The sequence below is a fragment of the Anguilla rostrata genome, chromosome 16 (assembly GCF_018555375.3).
Source record: "Anguilla rostrata isolate EN2019 chromosome 16, ASM1855537v3, whole genome shotgun sequence".
Taxonomy (NCBI): domain Eukaryota; kingdom Metazoa; phylum Chordata; class Actinopteri; order Anguilliformes; family Anguillidae; genus Anguilla; species Anguilla rostrata.
In genome coordinates this window covers 8342372-8358271 of record NC_057948.1, presented here as the reverse complement: position 1 = coordinate 8358271, position 15900 = coordinate 8342372, and the positions used below count along the sequence as shown (strand labels likewise).

The following is a 15900-nucleotide window of genomic DNA, read 5'->3' as shown; positions in this document are numbered from 1 at the left end:
CTGGCGATCGGCGCCAAAACCGGGTTTTGTTGTGCTGAGGGGAGTTCGAAGGCAGAAATTCCGTTGCCGTTGATGAAGAGGCTGTGTCTCATTTCCGTGGAATCAGTCGTTCTGGAGGTACGGGGTTTTTTGTTTTTTTTTACGACGCTGACCAATTTCATTTTATGAGCAGAATGCAGGAAAACAGGGAAACCGAGCATCGAGCACCACAACACTGTTGATGCTGAGAAAAACAGTTTCGCACCTCAAATTCCTTTCCAACTTTCCAGCACTTGCTTCACTCAATGGTACTTTTGGTAGATTGAATCGTGTTCAAATTTGAAAGGTATGTGACACCTTATCAACTAAAGATTAAAAAGGGATCTTTCGTTTGATGCCTTCCACTGAACGCCCAAAATTATAACGATAACCTCAGATGCAACGTTCATGGATTTCTCAAGAAATAAGGTACTGTTATTTTTTCCCTCCAGATCTCTTCATGGAAATAAATTAAGATTCTCATCTTGGAGAGAGACAGCCAATGCCGTAGGTTCCCAGATGTCTTAAATTAACTGATTCATTTCAGGCAGGTGAATGAATACATTGAACCAATATAATGCAAGTAGTCAGATTGGGAGGACATGAGCAGACAGAAAAGCTCTTGATCAGTTCTTTTTCAAGATAAGGATCAGGCACCTTAAAACAAAATAATATTCTGATTTGTTCTGCTTTGGCTAGCCACTGTAATGAAAGAGTAGAAGGAATCTGATAAGCACACTTAATTTTCATGTGGAATACAAGTTAACGATCATTCGATCAAAAACTATGCTATTTTTTGATTTTATTTTAAAAGTTGTTCTTTTGACAACAAATACATCTTGAATCAGAGTTTAACAGTGTAACGCAACCTTTACATATTGAACCGTATGAAATATTTGTTTCTTTCCCAAGAAAGGCCTTTTGATTCATTTGTTCAAGAACAGGTCAGACAAAATGTTCTCTGCAGTCAGAAAATATTGAACTCTATATGAGTAGCATAAAAAATGAGAGCCTGCCACTAAACACACTCAGTTTACATGACCCCTTAGCAGCAGTGGAACACCTCCTCCGCCCTTCAGCTGGCTGAATTACACCACTAAACCAGGAAGGATCAGGAGTTCAGAGTCTTCCAAGCAACCGTTGGATTCGATCGAGCTGTTTCTGGGGAAGGTTGCTGACCTTGTTAGTGATACACAAACACTGGAACACAAACACTCCTGCACTCTTAGGTGCGATTTCGCAAACCGGTCAGATACAAGGTGCACAGCCGCGCTACTTTTTTGTATAGATGACTCGTTTACTCGAGTCACATCTACATTGAATAAGGCCTTGACCCATCCTGATTATTTCCTCATTTAGACGTTTGACTGTAGCAGCAGCAGGTGTATTTAGACTGAAAATTTAACCGGATTCAGTTCACTGGCTCCAAGGGGCCAGGATTAAATGGCTTTTGAAATGAAAAATAAATAAGATAAAATTCCATGCAAAAATGATACGATGATAGTCGCCACCGCACGGCGTTGGCGGCCGGTTGAACTATGAGGGCAGGCATATCAGCCACTTTTACAGGTCGGCTTTTACGCACCCAATCAGCAAGGCCGCTGACGAGATGTGGAGCAATACCAGGTACGGATAGCCCGAGGCGCCAGGACGTAATTAGAATGATATTCTGCGCCGGTCATTTTTAATCGGGTGGCAAAGAAAAGGTGGGAGCGTGCCCGCGCGCGACATCCGCGTGGCGCGGTCGGGCGGGCACTACGAGCGGTTATTTATGGAGGGCGCCGCCGGGCCCGACAGGCTGCGGGCACCTGGCTCGTTCGCCAGCCTCGCATCCGACGGGAAGCGGGATTCGCACGCGAAGGGGTGGGGGGGGGTTGGGGGACGGGCGATTTGAGAACAGCAGGGGGAAAACAGATGGCGGGAGGCTGAGGTCGGCGAAAGCGCCGGGCCGCGGCGGCGCGCGAGGAGACGGCGGGGCCGCGACTCAGACGGCGGGAACGAGGGGCCGCTGATTAATGGGGGCCGGTTTCTTACCGGTAGACGAGTGGTCCGAACGTCCGGAAGGAGGGGAGGAGGAGCCGAGGAAGCTTTCTCGCCGCGTGATAACTTCGGCCCTCTTCGAGAGAGAGAGGGAGAGAAAACTTTTCTCCCGCGCGTGCTTTTCTGCAGAGCCTTTCCCAGCATCCGTCTATTCAGGTCAGGGGCAGGCTCTGCGCTTGCGTTCGGGAGGCGGACGTGTCACACGTCTTTATGTCGGTTAGGGTCAGGATCTCTGCTTGGGGGTCAGGATTAAGATCAAGGTGAGGAAGGATTTTTTTGTTTCCCAAATTGCCCTCCATATAGAAGAAAGAAACGTCGGCACTGGCTACTCAGTCTGAGTCTTTAACAGAAGAACTTGTTCTCTAGGGTGTTGTACCTTACATGTGCGGCAGATGAACTCATTTAAGCCCTCTGGGAATTTTGTGTTTAATATTGCGATCCAACAAGTCTGTGGTTGAGGAAATGTGCGATTATTTCTATTTATTTATTTTTAAAATGTGAGCAGACAGGTTACGAAATAGAAGGCCGAGACTTAGTAGTCAAGGCGAAATGGAGAGGGCAGCACACGGAAATGGGATCACAGTATATATAGCGCCATGGGGAGGGATCGATCCCCCAACCCCATGGGGGGGTTCGTGTGTGGCTGGAGGGTCGGACTCTTCACGGGCTTACCTGTGTGTGGGTGTCCTTATGGTTTTTTTATGTTATATATCTTGTTATGAAATTATTGTAAACCTTTTGTGTACTCCATATATCTGAGTCTACAGCTTTTGAACTTTATAGCATGTATGCAGTTGCTGGTGTTTATTGGTAGATTCTGTTTGGTTAGATATGTGTTGACCTTTTGGAATAGTATTCATTTCGGAGAGTTTAATTTTAACGTGATGTTTTAACTAGACTGAATAGGTATTTTTTTACTCTCACAGGCTGACATTTTTTTCCATTCTATATTAGTCTATTGCTGTATTCCAATATGTACGTTTACTCTGTGTAGTGAGCGAGCGGAGAGATGTTTTGTAGTTGCCTCACTTTTCTTGGGTTTAGAGTAAGTTATGATCAGTGGGATGATATTCCAAGTGTCATGTTTTTTGAGTTTTTCTTATCTGTCTGAGGAAGGGTCAAGAACGTCCTCATTTGTAAGGTTATGAAGAGAAGGTGGCCTCATCAAAATCAGAATCTTTAGAATCCATGTGGTTAGGATCAGGCTAAGGGTTAGGTTCAGAGTTAGGGTTAGGAGGTGGGATCATGGTTCACTGCAGGGAGATAAGATTGTAGGTGTCTTTTATACCTATGTGCTGTCATTCCCTTTCCTAAAGTCTCACGATATTCTACAGATGTTAGTCCCCAGGGTTAGAACAGAATTTGGCAAAAAAAAGCTTTCAAATACGCTGCCCCTTCTTCCTGGAATAATGTACAGAAGGACCTGAAATTGTCCGAAATGATTACTATGGGGGAATTTAAGTCAATTTTAAAGGATCGTGAAAATAGTACTCTTGGTCAACGTGATGACCAAGAGAACGCTCCTAAATTTTCACTGAAATCCTTTTAGAAAATTGTACCTGTTTATGCATCATAACTGGATTTCTGAATTTCTCTACACCCTCATCACTAGTTAGTAATCAGTCAGGCACGCGCATCTACTCCCTTAATAAGCCAGACTGAAATTAGCCCTGTTATCACCTCATTAACACAATTCTGTATTAAGTGTGAAGTATCTTCTTCTTTATTACTGTGCTATATCTGACTGCCAAACAGAATGCCTTCAGAATTAAAATGGCATCAGTGGAATCTTTCAATGAATTCCAAACCAATGAAAATTTAACATCAACAACCTTAGCCTTGATTCCATGAACTATTGTCTTTATATTTGATGAACAAATAAAGGCATGTCTTTTTTTTTCTTCACAAACACAGTTTTGCATTTTAGCATTGGCCAAAAATGAACTCGATTTTATTTGTGTCAAAGTGAAGGACAAATGTCACAGTTTGGGTGAACCGGTAATTGCATTTTCCAAACAGAAGGCAAAATGGCCCCTAACGATTTCTCATATTGACTTGTAAGTCGAAGATAAAGACGAATTCCGGGTGACTCTGGGGGCGCACAGTTCCTGTTTCGTTAGCGCTACCGTTCGACTGGAAATGTAATATTCCAAAATGAAGTGGGGGCGGCGATGCGCTCTAGGCAAAGTTAATTGAACAAAGCGCCGCTCCTGGGCCTCCATCTGTTTGCTAAACAGCCGACCAGCCAGCCCGGGCTACGGGTGGTTAGCTATCGCTGACAGGGCTCTGGGAGCAGGGGGAGCGGGGAGGCAGGGCCGACCCGTTCCCCGTCTCTCCCCAGCTTTCTAATTAACGCCGCCGCGTGACAGCAATAAAACGGCGGCGGGGCGAGCGAGAGATTAAGGGGTGCGTACGGAGGCCTTCGGCGCGGGGGGAAAAAAAAAAAAACGTGCTAACGTGCTAATCTATTAGGATCCTTGGCTGGAAGGAGGCCCTGTTTTCGGCGCGATTAGAGAAGCGGGGCTTTGAAGTAATTGTGTTAATGAGGGAACGCGCTCGTTGAATCTTCTCTCGCAGACCCTCCAGAACGAGAGGCTAATGGGCCTCCTTTCCAGACTGCTCGGATTGGAGTGCATCCAGCTCCGCTCTCAGTCTTCTCCACCCGGTCTGCTGTCGCTGCTCTCGGTACGTCCTGGTTCAGATCCACTGACTTACACGTGCTGTGGCTCGTTAAACTCTCACCCCGCGTTTTTTTAAAATTTTATGTTCAGTTTAGTTCGATTTTGATGTCGGGCTAATGGAAAAATCACCAGGTGGTAGATCCAGAAGGAGCTATTGACAGGTCATTAACCAGTTTCTTATTGATTATGCAAAACCATCATTATAGGTTGCTGCTCCAGCAAGGTTATGGAATTCACAGAATAGCCTTGAGAAGTCCTTGAAAGCAAGGTTGTGCTCAGGGGCACATTTTAAATGGAGTAACCGGACACCTTTTCAGGCGAAGGTGCTCATAACATTCAGGAACAATGCACCTGTTATTTCCTGAGCCGCTTGGCTTGGAGGCATAACGGTCGTCTTCGCAGCACGAGGATCATTTCAGAGTCGCCGGGTTAAAGCAGAGTCACCTGATAGAGGGCAAGACGATAGCCTCCCGGAGTCCCGGAGTCAGTGTCTGGCGATGGATCCAAGATGGCTCCTGGAAGAATGGGGTGGATTTATTGCCCCGTTGCGCACGCACCGCCCGCTGGCTCAACACTGGCCTGCTTTGTGCTGATCTTTGTATCGGGTGACGGCACGACGCGATGCGTTCGGCTCGGGAGGTGATGGGGTTTCCCACAGCACAAGCGGCGTTTTTGTGCGCTTTAATTTCATCCCGCGACCTGAAAAAATTCTTCGGAGTCCGAGGACTCGGTTTCTTTTTATTCGGGAGCTGGAGGCGCGGTGAAAAATTCCTCCTCTCCACCCCCCTCCTCCCAGGTGTAAGGTACACCTACCCGACCCGCGTGTGAACCGCTGAGGTCGCGGCGCGGCGCAGGGGCGGAGCTACGACCACGGGTCGTAGCGGTTGGGGGGGGGGGTCGAGCCGCAGCTGCGTTAGAGCTTTAATGCGGGGACTCCAGACTCTGCGTGTACCGCTGCCCGGGCCCTGTGAACCAAATGGACCTCTGAGACACACTGCTCCAGGCCCTCACTGGACTGCACACAGGGTCACAGCTTTCCCAAAAAAATCAAAGCCAGGCCTCTCCGAAGCAGTGTTTCCCAACCTTTTTCCTTCCGCGGCACACTTGCCAAATTTACAGAACCTCATGGCACACCACTCTCAAAAGCATAAAAAATAAACACCCTGCAGCCCCCCTCTACACGACGTACTGACGTTGATGTGACGTGCCAACAGTAGGCCTAAATGTTCTTTTGGGGTTTTAATTAAGTGATATGCATTTTAATTACATATTTTAATGACATTTATTTTGGCTTTTGTGAATGGGATTTGTTCATTTAAGATTTTTAAATTCATTTGGAAGTTAAAATTTTTTTAAAGGGTTTTTCACACGGCACACCTGACGGCACACCGGTTGGGAAACGCTGCTCTAAAGCATGCCAACCGCGTTGTTTGCCCGCGTTATTTCTTTGAAATTAGACATGTTGTGTGTTCCTTTTTGTTGATGTACTTACTGGTTGAGTTACAGAGTAACCTTCATTTTATTCATTAAGTCAATGCTTTTCTCTGGTTACTGCATTTGTACTTGGTTGGTGTATTTTTTTGTATCCTATTTTCGAACCCTAAAAGAAAGAGTACCAACAAGCTGAGTGTGGTCATGTGAAGAAGAAGAAGAAGAAGAAGAAGTGATGATAATGATATAATAATTAATATACTGTATAATCTTTTAATGATATATTGTTTATAGTTCCGTGTTCAACCTTTTTCACAATTGTCTGGTCTGGAAAGTTGGTAAGAAACCTACTTGCCCAGATTTGACAAGAGTTTATTATCTAAAAAACAGGTTTTTAAAATGACAACTGACTCATCCATAAGATTCTTATGATTTAAATGTAAACATTTAAATCAAAAGGTTTTTAGCTAGTAAAATGATTCTCAATATTTGGGATATTCACAAGTCTCCCATATTCAGGTTCTGTGCAGAAGAGCCTGAGCCAATGGCCCATTTGTTCTGGCACTGTCCATTTATGGCCCGTTTTGGATTAGGATTCATTATGATAGTAATGGTATGATTTTCTCCATTACTTGCACACAGTGTAAGGTGACCTAAGAACTCATACCCAAACAGTGGTATTCATGGCAAAATGATTCATTTTCAGGTTAAATAAACTTCTGTGGAGACTGTGAAAGGATAACCTTGGTTTTTTGGACCCATTTTACTTAACTAATTTTCACCATGCTGCTCGGTATTGATAATAACTTTGTCACATATTTCTTTGTGGGGCTTTGGACACCATGAGAACAGCTGTGCTCTGCTTTGCAGTTCACTCTAATGGGGCTACAAAAACGAGCCTTTTTCATTATCGTGACTGATCAACAGTCAGTTTGGAAGCGCGGGCAAGTCAAAACAAAAAAGTTATCCTTTAAAACAGAGAGATTTAAGATGCTTGTAAAACATCATAGCACAATTGAGTACATTGCTGTGCAAAAAACAGTGGATTCTTTGTGTACGAGGACAGATGGGACACAATGAGAGTGGCAGAAGGCTGGACATAAAACTGCTGCGATATAGAGAAGATGAATCAATAGAACGGAAAAATAAAGTTGGCCTATGAAGGGGGTGGTGGGGGGTGGGGTGGGGGGGGGGTGCAGAGAGGAAGGAAGAAAATAACAACCATAAAAAATACAATTCATATATAAAGTGCTTTTCATTTTACGAGAGAAAAGGTTGGCCCACTCACAAAGCTGTGCTCACGCCGTGAAAAACAAAGATGGCTGCTCGGAGGCTGAAGTGGCTGCTTCCTGTCCCGGGCCGGGCAGGATGCACCTGACACGGCCCAGAGATATACATAAACCCAGCTGTGTGCCTGTGAAAAGGGTCTCGTTCCTCAAAGTGCGGGCGGTGGGCCACACGTCACCCCCGGTAAAGGGGAAAAACACGGTGAGGATAGTAACAATAGCCCTGCGTGGCACATTCGCGTTCACGTCTGAAATTACATGAACAAAGGAACTGGGACACAAAAGCAAACCCTGGTCAGCTGGCAGTAATTACCCAGGTTAAAAGGCCCAGACAGCAGGAGCTGTTTACCAGGACACAATATCACTTATTGGCTTACAATGCAGAGGGTTTCCCATTGATGGGAACCTGAAAAGCTCTATGTGTCCAGAAAATCCAATCCAAGATACACAGCTCCAGGGGCATTCAGGGGACAGAACCAAAACCCAATTTAAAGGTAAGTACAGGCACCCACACGCATGCAGCCACATGGTGAGCACAGATAAGCAACCTGCTCCTATCTGACTTGGGAGCAGTCATTAGTAATTATCTATGGGGAGGGCAGGGGGTTGGGGAAATCTGACCCGATGCATTTCACATACCTAATGTTTCACCTCAGCATTACTTTTGTATTTGCATTTTGCTTTTATATTTTGTTGAGTTACAGTGTAAGGACAGTTCTGCGTCTAACGTTTCGCACTCGGCTCGAGGTCTACACATCTTAATGCACGATTTGCGGCATGTTCCTAATTTCCTGGGACGGTTTACCTTTAAGAATGCTCTGTTGCGAGGGTGCGGTTGTCGGGCGCGGTGACCGGAGGCGGGCCGGTTTTCCGAGCCCTGCCGTCGCCGCGTGACCGCGGTCCGACGCGCGGATGCGCGGCAGATGCTGACGGGCCGGGGGGGAGTCCAACGAGGCCCATCGCCGCTCCCGTGAGAATCGCCAACAGTGCGTTTATCGCTGTCATCACTGTAAGGAGGAAGGCGCATTTCAGTTCAGGTCTTGGGAAAATAATTAAAGCCATGTGGTGCCGTGCACCACTTTTTTTTAACAGTCTTTATAAAAGAGGGAACTAGTCAGGAATGAGATGAGATGAGATGAGAAGGCAGCAGCAACAGAAGGTCCAGCATTGTAGTTTGTGCCTAACGGATAATTTGCCCTTATGCCAGATGGTTGTTGGTTTAAACACATTCACTGCCTGTTTTCCATGAACTAAAAACCCACCTGTTCAGACTAGACCCTAAATTAAAGTTCCTTGTAAGGAAACTCGAGCGACAATGATTTGATTGTAACTAAGCTTTGTTTACCATGTTCAGTGTACTTTTGAACTACTGCCAAATGACTAAATGGTGAACTGTTTGAAAGGAATACAAATGACTGCTAAGAGTTTTTTTTTTTTTTGGTCCTACTGTGCGTTCCCAGATTGCCTTATGAACACAAAGATGTATACTGCTACAATTACAGGAATGAATATGTTTCCATTCACACTGATTCTTTGGTGTTAAATCTGAATATTCAAGTTTCCTGACTATGACATGAGTCATGATAACACCTTATCCTGACGACAGTAATAAAAAAAGACAGCATCCTGTTTATGAGTACAAGCCATCTATTTTTTCCTTTTATTAAACCGAGTACTGAGTCATGTAGACATCTGTATGTTCTTTTTTTGGCTGAATCTTGAATCATAATTCATTCACTAGCTTGCCATCAGAACACATCCAAAAAGCTCCCATTCCTGGACTGGTGGATCCATTTTCTTCTCAGTTATAAAAGCGGTGAATATAATGAAATTTCTGGATAGAGGAAAACACCACTACAGCAGTGGGATGTGTGTGTGTGTGTGGAAATGTATTACTATCTTTGTGAGAACCAAATGTCCCCACAAGGATAGAAAGATGAGTAAAATTATGCAAGGTGGGGACCTTTTGCTGGTTAAGTTAAAGAGGCTGTTTTAGGGTTAGGACTTAGGGTTAGGGTTAGGTTTACAATTAGGTTAAGGTTAGGGTTAAGGTTAGGCATGTAGTGGTTGGGGTTGGGGTTAGGGTTAGGGGTTACGGAATGAATGTAGTCAATGGGAAGTCCTCACAAGTATAGCAATAACATATTGTGTGTGTATGCGTGTGCGTGTGTGTGTGTGTGTAGGAGCGTGTGTCTTTGTGTGTGTGAGTTAGCAGGAAATTTAGTACATGTCCTCTACAGGGCTTATGTTGCATACTCTGATGACCATGTAAACAGGAATACCAATGGCCCCCACATTTCATGGTGCATGTAAACCCCTTATCAAGAATATTACCGTAACCAGGATGAGGACCATTACCCATTACCATTACACTGTGAGCGTATAAGCGTAGCCAATGACATACTGGCAATTTTACGTTGAGAGCAGTCAGGTCTCCTGATTAATTTAGAGCTAGGACGGTCACCTTGGACGCTGAAGGCCATCACGGATACACTTTTTCAAAATTTCATAAAATTACCTTCATAGAACGACTGAAATTGGCGAATTGTGAGAAGCCTGTTTTACCAGGGCCTTGGTCTTCCACTGCTTGATACGAGCACGAGAAAGGGACTGAATCGACTGTAGCCCCCCAAGCGTGGTGAAGTATGCTGTGCTAATATGTTAGCACGTGCATGTAAAAGGTAAATGGACTGCATTTATATAGCGCTTTTATCCAAAGCGCTTTACAATTGATGCCTCTCATTCGCCAGAGCAGTTAGAGGTTAGGGGTTAGGTGTCTTGCTCAAGGACACTTCGACATGCCCAGGGCGGGGTTTGAACCGGCAACCCTCCGACTGCCAGACAATCGGTCTTACCTCCTGAGCTATGTCGCATGTGTCACTTCCAAAGCTATGCCAACCAGGAGAGAATCGAGGCAGTTTTATTTGTGGAAGGGTGTTACATGGATGTGCTAATAGTATCATGTCAGTTATGGTGCTGTTGTCAGATCCCTTCTTTCTTCCTCTCTGCTGCTGTTGGTGCACTCTGTCACTGCATTTACAAGCATACATGCATAAAGGGAGCTCCATAATGTTTGTAACCAAACAATTCACATATGGTTGAACTACAGATTCTCAGGTGTTTTTAAAGGGTATGTTTGTACATTTTGGTCTCACCATATAGAAATTACAGTGCTCTTTATACATTGTCACCCCATTTCAGGACACCATAATATTTGGGACAAATGGCTTCACAGGTGTTCCTGATTAGTCCGGTGCGTTCAATTGCTTCCTTAGTGAAGACAGAAGAGAGCTTTACGTATGTAGTCTTGATTCTAGACTTTTAGTTGCCTTTGGAGTCTGTTATTGGCATTTGTCAACATGAGGACCAGAGTTGTGCCAATGAAAGTAAAGGAAGCCATTATGAGGTGGAGAAATAAGAAAACACAGTCAGAGGCATAGGCCAAACCTTGTGTGTCCATGATTACTGTCCGCAGAAGACTTCATGAACAGAACTACAGAGGCTATACTTCAAGATGCAATCCACTAGCCACAAAAACAGGATGACCAGGCTACAGTCCACTAAGAAGTACCTAAAAGAGCCTGCAGAGCTCTGGAAAAAGGTCTTCCGGGCAGATGAGACCCAGATTCACTTGTATAAGAGTGATGGCACGAGTGAAAAGTCTGGAGGCCAAAAGGAACAGCCCAAGATCCAACCCGCCCCACCTGTGAAACATGGTGATGGGGGTGTTATGATTTGGGCATGTATGTCTGCCACAGGTACTGGCTCACCTGTCTAAATTATTGAAGATGTAACTGCTGAGAGCAGTGTAGAGAAACATCTTATCTGCTCAAGTTCAACCAAGTGCCTCCAAATTCATTGGACGGTGCTTGAACCTACAGCAGGACAATGATCCCAAACATACTCCCAAAACTTTTCAAAGCCGAAAACTGGGAAATGGCCAAGTCATTCACCCGATTTGAATCCGATTGAATATGCGTTTCATATGCTGAAGAGAAAACATAAGGTAACTACCCCCTAAAACAAGCAGGAGCTGAAGATAGCTGCAGTACAGGCTTTGCAGAGCATCACCAGAGAAGGTATTCTGCACCTGGTGATGTCTGTGGGTCACAGACTTCAAGCAAAGTCAGAGCCAGCGATGCAGACAGGGGTTGGCACTGTTATCCTTCATGACAAGCACAAATTTATGGGACATTGTGGACGTTTTGTACATTATTAATTGGCAGTTATTATATGTTTCAGAATAAATTCATCCAGACATCCAGAAGATTTTACCACAGAAATGCTTCCAACCCCCGGTTGCAGATCCCTGTGCTACAATCTCCCTTCCAGAAGAGTCCAGGCAGATCTCTCTGCTTTTGTGGATAAAACAATACACTAAACAGATGGGTACACTCTTTCCTTCAGGAAAAGGTTGTCCCATCTTACATAAGAGCTTCCCCTTTTGACACTTGACATGCTTCACTTTTGACAGGACAAGAAATGTGAAGAAAAAAAGAAACATTTTTTTAAAGAAAAACTTCAACTTTTTTTTTTTGGAGCACACATAATCCAGTGTTTATGATATTAGCTCATTTGAGGAGATTAATCACCACTCCCGACCCCTCGGCCATTTCCAAGTCCTCATTCCTCACGCTGAAATATCAATTTCCATTAGCGCGGTTCTTTACAGCTTTAAAAAAGTAATTTGGTTCCATAGGTCCCAAGAGTGATTGATTCCAGACATTTGAACGGCTAGATTTATCGCCCCTGACATAATTAAATTAGACTTATCAATAGATGCACATAAAATGAATAAACTTGGCTTTGGAGGTCTGGCTCCTTTTGATAGATTATATTATGCACCTGGGACCATACTGAATGTGTTGGAAAAAACCAGGAACGTGACAAAGAAGCATTCCCTGCAGTTAAATTTCCTCTCTAATTCATGCATGTAAGCACTACCCAGACAAATACTGCCAACTGGCACTTGCTTGCACTGCCATTGCTAGTACACACGACTACGCTATGCTAAAGAATAACATAGCTTAATTCGGATACTGCGAAGTTGTTGTAAATGTGCCTAAGACGGCATCCCCTCCCCCCCCCCACCCCCGGTTATCCTCGGCTGTGACAAGCCCGCCCACACCCCTGCGTTGACGTGAGCGTGTAAAGACCCATCTGCTCACGGCGCTCCCAAACAACGTCGCGGCTCGCTCCCCAGTCGGGCCATATAAAACGCCCGAGCGAGAAAACGCGGCGCGGGGTACCGCGGCTAACCGAACGGAGAGCGCGACGCGCCACGCGACCGTAATGAAGCGCGCGCGTTTGTTCAAGTTTTTATGAATGTAAAGAAGCTGTAAAGAATGCCGCTTTGAAAGACGTCCTCCTCGACCCCTTCCACCAAAAGATGGGTTTAATCATTCATTTGAGATGCAGACCGGCGGCGTAGGGATGGCGGCTGCTTTGTGGGCGTTGCCTCCGCGATCGATGGAGGTGATGTCACCTCTTGTACCTCCACGCCGTTTGCTTCCCTGCTTGAATTCTCCCGAAGAAACTTTGAGAGCTGCTTCCAGTTTGCCTCGAGTCTATTAGCTCTCAGCTTCAATTACCACTCGTGTAATGAATGTTGACAGTGAATCCTTCTGCAATCCAAGGCTCCCGTTTGCGGTGTAAAGAGAAACTCAAAGCTGCTAGCGCATCACGTATTCTTCAACGTCAGGGTTGGATGGCGGTATTGGGACCGGAGTGTCTAACGCATATATCACCGCACGGCTGTTTGACACACGCCTTAAGATACACTCTCTTTTTCTCTTATATGGAGTCCTGAGGCTCAGTTGTAGGGGCAGTGACAAATCTCACAGCAGTGCGATGAAAAACCGCCTTTCATTAGTGAAGGGTGAGAGCTACAAGAATGCGAAATGCATTCTGGGAAGGAAAAGAGCTCATCTCGGTGAAGCTTGCACCGAGAGCTGTCATTGGGTCACCCCGATTCAGTATTTCGCTCAATAGAATGTGCTGAAAGTACAGTTAAACAGAGTGGTGTCAAGATACAGCAGCGCAGTGTATGGAGGATTCCACTTTCAGATACTGAAAGCTACATTCTAAAAAACATTGCTGTGAAATATAATGTGAAATAAATTACACATATTTAGAGTAATGTTATAGATATATAGTGCATTTGTGAAAATGATTTTTTTTTTATGTTACAGTATGTAATACAATATATTTTAATAGCTGAAGGTAGAAATATTTTGGAGGTCAATACATTGAGAAGTGTATACATACATTTTTAGCGTATTCCATTTCCATAAGCAGAATCTTAAAAAGACAACATATCTAATGGTTGCCTGCTATGGTAGAAACAACCACTAGGCCATTAAAGAGCAGTTACACCGAAAGTCTTTCAGAACTCGCCATTTCTTACCTTCCCGTTTTGCAGGTGCGTGAATCAAAAAATGGTTCCAGAGGGTCGGCACTCCTGCTCTCCAATGCACAGATGCTACACGGGCCCCTGAGTTATGACTCCCCACAGCAAGGCGCCTTTATCCACATCAGCCTTTAAAAGCCAGGGAGTGGAACTCCATTCCTGGAGACCAAGACTCCGTTTCTGGATTTCACGTCTACTTCAGCTCTTAACTGTCTAACTCAGGGGGTTGTTCAAACTTCAGTCCTCAAGGGCTGCAGTCTCTGCTGGTTTTTCTGATTTCCTTTCAAATGTCAGCTAATTTAGGCCTTGGAAACAAGTTGTGCAGACACTCTAAGCCAGGCAGTGACTTAAATTGCTTAATTTAGGAACACATCGAAAACTAGCAGACACAGCAGGCCTCCAGGATACGAGTTTGAGATCCCTAATCAAACCGGACCAATCTCTTACTTAAAGTGATCTGACATTCAACCTGCATGCGTGGATGAGCTCAAGCTGTTCAGCATTCCAGCCCTGTATATCATATATTTTACTGTGGTCTAAGCTGTGTGGGAGCCAGCGTTGGTGTACACAGCTCATCAGCCAAGCGAGCCTGGTAATCGGTGGAAACAAAAAGCAGAAAAATATGGCCCTTTAGTGATGGGGTTTCCCATCCCTACCATTAACGGTGGCTTTACCGGACTATTTCAGCGATCCAGAAGGGTATTTTATTAAAATAGTGTAGTTTTAATGTGATTTGCAGACAAGAGAAAAGGTGTAGGATTGTAGCTATTGTATGAGGATTAGGTAGCCTGAAGTAGGTCACATAGTCGCAAATGGATTTCAGATTAGCTGGTGTGCCTTTATTATTAAAGCAAATGAAAGGGTTTTTGAATTAGATATGTATTATGAAGAGGAGGAACATATAGTTTTGTATTTATTAAGTTTTATTCTGTTTATAACCACACACTGTAACTGCATTTGTGTATGCAGTGCATTTAGGTGTGTGTTCGGATTCACAAGTGTGTGCACGCACACGTGTGTGAGTGTGGGTGGATATAACCTTCCTCAGTCTTTTGAGTGCGGTGCTAAAACATTATGACTTCATCAGCTCAGTTATACCATAATCATTACACAGCTGTTTTAGGAACTGTAAGCGTTTGGCCCTTATCTCAGTCATATGGAAATATTATAGCAACAGTAATAAAAACCAAGTCACGAATGCGTGGCCATGATCACTGTAGTTTTCACTCCTCGTCAGCTTGGCCTGACAGCCACATCGCGGCTCGTTTAGGTCCGAGGCCTTCGGCAAATCAGATCAGTCCATTGGCGTCAGCTGACCTCTCTCGTTCGCACTCAGCGGGGTTTGTGACACAGCTCCCATTCAGATGCGTTCTCCCACAATGCAACACCTTCAGCACAGAGGATATAAATTAAAAAAGGTAATTAAATAATCATTAAACAACTTTCAAAAATGTTTTAAATCTATTATGGGACTGAAGCTCCTTTACATCAATCAGATTTATTTTCACAGTTCATACTTCACACTAGTTTATATTTGTTACGCAGAAAAATACATAGCATGCCATTGCTATGTCAGATTCGGATTTATGCATGAACCAGTGCAGATGCTGGATGTCGTATTTTGGTCCATTAAAAGGCAGTGAACCACGGGCTATGAACTCATTTTTATTATCAATATTTCAGGCCAATATTGTCACATTAGCAGTGAAACTCAAAGGGTAGCTACAGCATACATTAATGAACGCAGAGGAACGTCTGGATACAGTTGCTACATTAATTTAGCAGATGCTCTTATCCAGAGCGACCCAGAATGTAAGAACAGCAATATATTAACAACTGTGCCAGAATTGACTAAGAGCTCTCCCAGGCCAGGGACCATTAGGTGGATAAAATCACTAGCGCACCAAAGAAAGTTAACTATGCTAATCAAGAACCAAAACACAAATTCTGCATAATGTAAAGCGAACATTTGCCATTACCTGAATTAGGGTTGAGCTAAATCAACATTTGTTCTTAACCTTGAAGATTTTTGTGA

The 15900-nt window shown here is 44.4% G+C and overlaps 1 long non-coding RNA gene across 1 annotated transcript in view; it reads right to left on the bottom strand.

Moving 5' to 3' along the window:
* Window positions 1–7422: 7422 nt before the first annotated feature.
* LOC135242106 (uncharacterized) overlaps window positions 7423–15900 on the bottom strand; it is a 60936-nt gene continuing 52458 nt past the window's right edge. Inside the window, exons 2-3 of the long non-coding RNA XR_010326222.1 lie at window positions 8262–8463; window positions 7423–7544 (exon numbers count right to left, since the gene is read on the bottom strand). This is a non-coding gene — a long non-coding RNA (uncharacterized LOC135242106). The remainder of the gene's footprint in view (window positions 7545–8261; window positions 8464–15900) is intronic.